The following is a 7,405-nucleotide window of genomic DNA, read 5'->3' as shown; positions in this document are numbered from 1 at the left end:
TTCTCAGTGGGTCGCGTTTCCGATCCGGTGGTAGATTCTGCGAAGCACTGCTCTTGCTAGGGTCAGTGTTAGCAACTCTCCGGTTGAGCCCCGCGAGCTCACCTACAAACGTTAGGGTGAAGCTGAAATAGCCTCTCAAGGCTATCAGCATAGGTAGGAAAAAAAAAAAAAAAAAAAATAGGGAGAAAATACTTTTTTCTATGTTAGGTCTCTTAAATTTTGCGAAAAGTACAATCTAATCCGTAACTAACTTTACAGGGACTTGAAGCTGTTATTTTAATAATTATAATATTATTATCTGTACAGTCATTAATAAACAAATTAAATAAGCCAACTATTGTCATTTTTCAGGCAGACGATTACTACTCGAGGACTGGAGTTCGTGTATTAACTATGTGTTTCAGTGCGACAGATACTAGTCTTATTGCGATTGAGAACATGGGAAGTTTCGATGAAGTTATAGAAACCAAACTCGGTGAACCTTTAAAGTTATATCCCGGACAAAGCTAAGGCTAGTTCTAAGGCTAATTAGAGTTCGTGTATTAGCTATGTGCTTCGGTGTGACAAATATTGTTTTTATTGCGATTGAAAACATGTACAGTTTCTATGAAGCTGTAGAAACCAGACTCGGTGAACCTTTAAAGTTATATCCCGAACAAAATAAGGCTAGTTCTAAGGCTAATTAGAGTTCGTGTATTAGCTATGTGCTTCGGTGCGACAAATATTGTTCTTATTGCGATTGAAAACATGGAAAGTTTCGATGAAGCTGTAGAAACCAGACTCGGTGAACCTTTAAAGTTATATCCCGGACAAAAGTAAAGCTAGCTCTAAGGCTAATTATTATGAATACTGAAAAACTTCGCTTAAATCGGAGAGAGAAAGCTACCGAAATTTAAATATATTTTACGAAATCATTTATATTATTTTAAATAAAAACAATCTCAATAAATTTGGGTTGCCGTTCGATTAGTAATGTGTAAAGGTCACTAAAGACACAGTAGAACGAGTCGATTCTAATCTCACAATCGCAAAACATTGTGACTGATAATGAGACTTTGGACTTGACATGCATACAAAATAGTTGAAGAATGGCTCTTTGTCTTCCAAACCTTAGCCACAGTCGAACAAAACATGTGAAATTCAAAGCAAAATAGTCAGTACTGCTTCAATATGCTCACGTACCATCTCACATGGCTATTATTACGAACGACTTTTAGCTCAAAAACTCAACAAGTTTTATTGAACAGCTTGATATGACCCCGCCGACTTTTTTCTTTATGCAAAATTCCACTTTGTGGTAATTATCTCTATTTCATATAGATAATGGATCGTAAATAGGTTAGGAGAGCAGTTACATAGGATAGGATAATTTGAAGGTTTGTTTTCCGTAAAAGAAGAGACAGTGTATGCTTTATTTTTAATCTGCTTAATATAATTATGTTTAATAAGAATTATTGAAGTTATACTTCTTTAGGCGCGTTATGAAAAATTGATGAGAGTGAAATTTTACGATGCGCGCGCACCGAGACACAAAATTAACAGAATGAAGTTGCCCACTAAATCCCTCATTACAATACGACCGACGTAACTTGGCGAGTTTGAATATAGCCGCAGGTGAACTTTCGCGCATGTACACTCGTAAAAAAAGTGTTATTAGCATTCATTTTTTAGTAATATAAATGAAAAAAATATTATTGAATACAATTCATACTAAATATTATTAAACTATTAACGTTAAATATTTATTGTTAATTATTTAATATTTAAAAAAAAAGAAATAAATTTAATAAAAATAAAGTATAACTTCTTACGCGCGTACATAAGTACACGCACCCTTTTTTATATTTAATTCTTTATATTGAAGTTATATGTATACACTTAAGTTTTCTTAATTGCTTAGGCTCTTTACAGATTGTAGCGCGGGCATAGTCTACAGTTAAAACTTTTGTAAATTTTGAGTAGTAGTTATGCTTAGTCAATGGATTTGTTTTCCCAAGCCTGCCTTAATTCAGCTTGTGTATGTTTGTCGTATTCACCTTGTTTTATTATTATTTATTTGTTCTTTTATAGATTACGCCACGTTATAAGTTTGTGCACGTACCTATATAGCCTTAGATACGGCAATACAGGGCACGGGGGTGATCGAAAATCAGCGCTATCCGATGCACGCACTTCCTATAGCATCCTTTTGTCTACAATTTTTTTACCTGTAACAATTTAAATCTAAATTTAAGGAAATAAATGATTTTATTACTATTATTATAAGATATCAGTTCTACTAGATGATGGAGAACATTGAGCTGAAGGAGCTAAAGCCATTTGGAGAATACGTAGAAATACTGTTTTTGCGTAAGATCCTCAAGCCTACACTTATTGAGTAGTGACTATCGAACAAAGTTGAATACTCAATATAATAATTAAATTTATTAAATATTCAAATATAATAAATTCACTCTGTATGCCTTTTCTAGGATTGAATCCGCCGCTAGGGCAGTTATAGATGCTTATAAACAAGGATCTAGTGGCAGTATTTGGCTGGCCAATGCTAACAAGGCAGCTGAAGACATCACGCACGTACATACTGAGGCGTACAAACTCTTGACCGCAACAGTATTAAAGTAATATGTGAAACTCTGTTTATATTAATAAAGTGAAGAAAAATGTATGTGTCTTTAATAAATTAGAGCTGACATTAAAAAGTTCTTTTTTTTCTCTCAGATCTGTCTAAAATAAAATTTTGTTATGACGTAATGAATTTGTTAACACGTTTACTCGAGAAAGTGGCGTGGCACGATAGTCCTCTAAGTTTCTCGCTGGAGCTTCTCGGTGGATCATAACTCCGATTTGGTGGTAGATTCAGCGAAGCATTGCTACGGCTAGTGCTAGCAAGTCCTCTCAGGTTTAGCCCCGTGAGCGTATCCACCAGTCCGCGCGTAGTTCGAATATCCCCTTCCTACTGTTGCCGACGTTTGGGTAGGGAACAAAATTAGTAAGTTCCTCAACCTTTCTGTTTTTACAGCACTAATGCATTCTGGTTTGTAGACTACCAGGATCGTCATACTCCCTGCCACACAGGGCCGGGGTGAAATAATGCAGGGTGCAATTTATTAAAGGAATGGGGGAACATCGGCACATAAATACATATGCAAAATATAACGTGCTTGTTTCGCGCGGCGGAGTGCTGTTCGGAGATGATCACGACCCGGCACTGACTGCGGTCCTATTCTTTTTCTTCTCTATACTAACTAAAACTAATTCACTAGTAAATAACTACAACTACTATTTACAATATATATTCGACAGCAGTCAGCAAGTCAGGGCAGGGCCCGCCTCCGGCCCCATGCCGGGGCATCACCTTCTCAACTTAGATGGGAGGCTACGTCTCATATTAGGCACTCACACTATATTAAGGGCAACCCCAGAAGGGGAAGACCGGAGCGGGGAGGAACCGAATACCACCGACGGGGGTGGTTAGAAGAGTAGGTCCCCTGAGGGCGCATATGTTGTGGAGGTGTGGTTTGTGGAGTGTGACAGCGTAACCCGGCAAACTTCTTGAGCAAATAACCTTGACTGCGCAGAACCGAATTTTAGATCACTTTGGTGGTGAGGGCGGATCGCGACGGCAGAGGAGATCGTATCGAGCGTGTTATTGATAGATCAGTCGAACCTTTCACTCCGCACAGCATCTTCGTTCCGCGTGGTTCCGCTTGCTCCCAAAAGTACACTTGCGTACAGGGAAAAGTTTATCGTTATTAATCATTGAAGTTTTTTTTTTTATAATCGCTTGTTGACTTTATTGTCATTTGCTATTTGTTGAGTGTTTGTTGATTTTTTATAAAAAATACACTATGCCGCAACAAACTGGTGTAGTATTAAAAAGAAAGGCTAGAAAAATGGTGTACGACGTATATTGCTTCATTATAAAACGAGAAAGAATGATATGGAAAAAGTAAAACAGACTTCGGAAGCAACAAAAACATCAGTGAGTACTGTTAGGTGCATTATTAACGAAGCTAAGGGCTCTGGCTTGCTCGCCATGTTTCAGATTCCGGGTAAGAAAAGATCAGGGAAGAAGAAAGTTACCGGAATGGATAGTTTCGACTAATCTGTAATAAAAAGATGTAATCATAGTAACCACATAACAAGTAGCGAAACTCCGTACTAGCTAGGCTTCAGATGGGAAAAAAATCATTCCGATAGAGGCACCCGTCACGTGCGGACGTGCTCATCGACCACTCGATCGCCCGGCCTTTGTTCGCGCGGCCTGTGTTCGTGGTACATCTGCCGACTAAGTGCTCTTCCTGGAAGTTTTTATTTGTTTTGTTTCCTTTGTTGTTTCTGTGTTCGTGGTACATCTGCCGACAAACTGTTTTCCTGGAAGTGTTTAATTGTTCTGTTTCTTTTTGTTATTTCCGTTTTGTTGTGTTTTTTCTTTGTCCTGTAGTAATCGAGCCGCATCGCCACCTGTGTTCAATAGAACCGCTCAGGTCCGAGAAGTTGGGGCCTCGCCGCAAGGCGAGTGTTTTCAAGACCCGGGGCCGCCCCACCTGGGCTCTCAGCGATCATGGACGCTGTATTCGCGGAATTCCTCCGACTTCGCCACCCACAGCTCGCCTCAGAGTTTCTGGCCTTCAAGGCCGATCACACCGCGAGCCCTCTCGTGGACTTCGCCGAGCTCGCTGCTCCTGCGTCGCCTGTACCTGCGTGCAAAGCTTCTGCATCGAGCACTGCAGCCTCCGTCGTGCCTGCCGTTCCCGCGTCGCCTATACTGGCGAGTAAAACTGCTGCGTCGTCCGCCGTGGCCACCGTTCCCGCAAGCGCGATCATCCGCAGCCTCCGTCGTGCCCTCCAAAACACCTGCTCGTAGGTCACCTGCGCCCGCCTCCTCGTCCTCCGACTCTGACTCGGAGATGGAGGTCGACCTCGCTCCCGCCTCATCGACGGATGGATTCACCCTGGTACAAAAGGGTAAGAAGCGTGCCGCGGAGTCTCGAGCTCCCGCGGCCGCTAAAATTAGCAAAGCCGCGAACGCGTCGTGCCCCCGCCCTCAGACTCCCGTTGCGCCTCCAGCCCGTGCCACTCCGTCGTCGCGTCCGGTGGCACAAAATAAAACCCAGACCCCTCCCCCGGTAATCCTCCAAGAGAAGGCAGCTTGGGAACGAGTTTCCCTGGCCCTTAAGGCCAAAAATATCAACTTCACGAATGCCCGTAACCTCGCGAACGGCATTCAAATTAAGGTTCGAACACCCGACGACCATAGGGCCCTCTCTTCTTACCTCCGTAAGGAGCGTATAAGTTTCCACACGTATACGCTCCAGGAGGAGCGCGAACTCCGTGCCGTCATACGTGGCATCCCTAAAGAGTTGGATGCCGAGCTAGTCAAGGCCGACCTTCTCGAACAAGGCCTACCGGTTAACTCCGTACACCGCATGCACACAGGTCGCGGAAGGGAGCCATATAACATGGTTCTCGTCGCCCTCCAGCCTACCCCCGAGGGTAAGCAAATATTCAACATCCGAACGGTCTGTAGCCTTTCCGGAATCGCCGTCGAAACCCCACACAAGAAAGGCACACCTAGCCAGTGCCATAACTGCCAATTATACGGGCATTCTTCCCGTAATTGTCACGCGCGCCCCCGATGCGTCAAGTGTTTAGGAGATCACGCCACGGCCCTCTGCACTCGCGATCAAAAACCGCGACGGAACCGCCTAGCTGCGTCCTGTGTCGTACACAGGGTCACCCCGCAAATTACCGCGGATGCCCCCGAGCCCCGAAAATAAATCGCCGCGTCGCCCGCCAAAACCGCCTCCGAGCTTCCGGCCCAGACATCAAAGCCTCGGCACCCTCTGTGTCGCAGGCTAAGCCAGCGTTGGTTCCGGCGCCGGTGCCCAGTGTCTCGGCTTGGGCGAAACCGCTGCCGTACACGAACACGGTTACAACTCCCTCCTCCGCGATTCGTCCCGCCCCCGCAACTCGTCCCTCTCCCGCGACTTGCCCTCCGACCGCGTCCGACAATCTCGCTTTAGCGATCGACTTCTTTCAGTCGATCAACTTTGAGCGCGTTAACGCTTTGGGCGACGCCATTCGCGCTGCCTCCACTGCACAACACTTTATCGCCGTTGTGCAAGAATACGCCGACGTATACGCGTCATTAAATACGTACGTCCTCCCCTCACTCCGCCGGTAATCAATGGCGTATATAAGTAGAATAAAGCCCCTATCCGTAACGATAGGATTTTTTAACGCTTACGGTCTCGCAAATCAACGTGATCAGGTTTCTGACTTTTTGCGTGACCATCAAATTGATATCTTTTTAGTGCAGGAGACCCTACTTAAGCCCGCGCGCCGTGACCCTAAAATCGCGAACTATAACATGGTCAGGAACGACAGGCTCTCTGCTCGTGGTGGTGGTACCGTCATTTACTATAGAAGAGCCCTGCATTGCGTCCCGCTCGATCCTCCCGCGCTCGCTAATATCGAAGCATCAGTGTGCCGAATCTCACTGACGGGACACGCGCCGATCGTTATCGCGTCCGTTTATCTTCCACCGGATAAGATCGTTCTACGCAGTGATATCGAGGCGCTGCTCGGCATGGGGAGCTCTGTCATTCTGGCGGGCGACCTAAATTGTAAACACATCAGGTGGAACTCACACACCACAACCCCGAATGGCAGGCGGCTTGACGCGTTAGTCGATGATCTCGCCTTCGATATCGTCGCTCCGTTAACCCCGACTCACTACCCGCTAAATATCGCGCATCGCCCGGATATACTCGACATAGCGTTATTAAAAAACGTAACTCTGCGCTTACACTCGATCGAAGTAGTTTCAGAGTTAGATTCAGACCACCGTCCCGTCGTCATGAAGCTCGGTCGCGCTCCCGATTCCGTTCCCGTCACGAGGACTGTGGTGGATTGGCACACGCTGGGCATCAGCCTGGCTGAATCTGATCCACCATCGCTCCCGTTTAACCCGGACTCTACCCCGTCTCCTCAGGATACCGCTGAAGCCATAGATATCTTAACGTCACACATCACCTCAACATTAGATAGATCATCGAAACAAGTTGTAGCGGAGGACTTCCTTCACCGCTTCAAATTGTCCGATGATATTAGGGAACTCCTTAGAGCTAAGAACGCCTCGATACGCGCCTAAGACAGGTATCCTACCGCGGAAAATCGTATTCGAATGCGTGCCCTACAACGCGACGTAAAGTCTCGCATCGCCGAAGTCCGAGATGCCAGATGGTCTGATTTCTTATAAGGACTCGCGCCCTCCCAAAGGTCTTACTACCGCTTAGCTCGTACTCTCAAATCGGATACGGTAGTAACTATGCCCCCCCTCGTAGGCTCCTCAGGCCGACTCGCGGCGTTTGATGATGACGAAAAAGCAGAGTTGCTGGCC

The sequence above is a fragment of the Bombyx mandarina genome, chromosome 10 (genome assembly GCF_030267445.1).
Source record: "Bombyx mandarina strain Sakado chromosome 10, ASM3026744v2".
In the NCBI taxonomy this organism is placed as follows: Eukaryota; Metazoa; Arthropoda; class Insecta; order Lepidoptera; family Bombycidae; genus Bombyx; species Bombyx mandarina.
This window is presented reverse-complemented; position numbering follows the sequence as displayed.